The sequence below is a fragment of the Trachymyrmex cornetzi genome, unplaced genomic scaffold (assembly GCF_001594075.2).
Source record: "Trachymyrmex cornetzi isolate Tcor2-1 unplaced genomic scaffold, Tcor1.1 scaffold78, whole genome shotgun sequence".
Taxonomy (NCBI): domain Eukaryota; kingdom Metazoa; phylum Arthropoda; class Insecta; order Hymenoptera; family Formicidae; genus Trachymyrmex; species Trachymyrmex cornetzi.
Genome location: NW_017300113.1, coordinates 532,853 through 533,263, shown reverse-complemented (window position 1 = coordinate 533,263; position 411 = coordinate 532,853).

Genomic DNA, 411 nt, shown 5'->3' with positions numbered 1-411 from the left:
CTCTTTTTTTGTAAAATTACTTTTTAGTGTAATAGAAATAATAATAGTAATGTAAAAACATTAAAAATAATTAAAAAGGTAATTTTCGCATTATTTGTTTTAGGAAATATCAAGTTTGAAGAAATGTAAAAAAATTACTTAGGTATAATTATATATAAAATTATATATATAATTACGTATAAACAATTTTTTTTTTATTTTTCCAAACTTGTTTTTTTCTAAAATAATGCGAAAATTATTCCTTTAATTATTTTTTTATGTTATCACACATTACTATTATTATTTCTATTACACTAAAAAATAATTTTACAAAGAAAAGAAGGATGTATGAACATGTATGGACATATTTCATATATAATTATACATGTTTATGAATATTTGTGTGTTTATGTATGTTTATACATATTTATA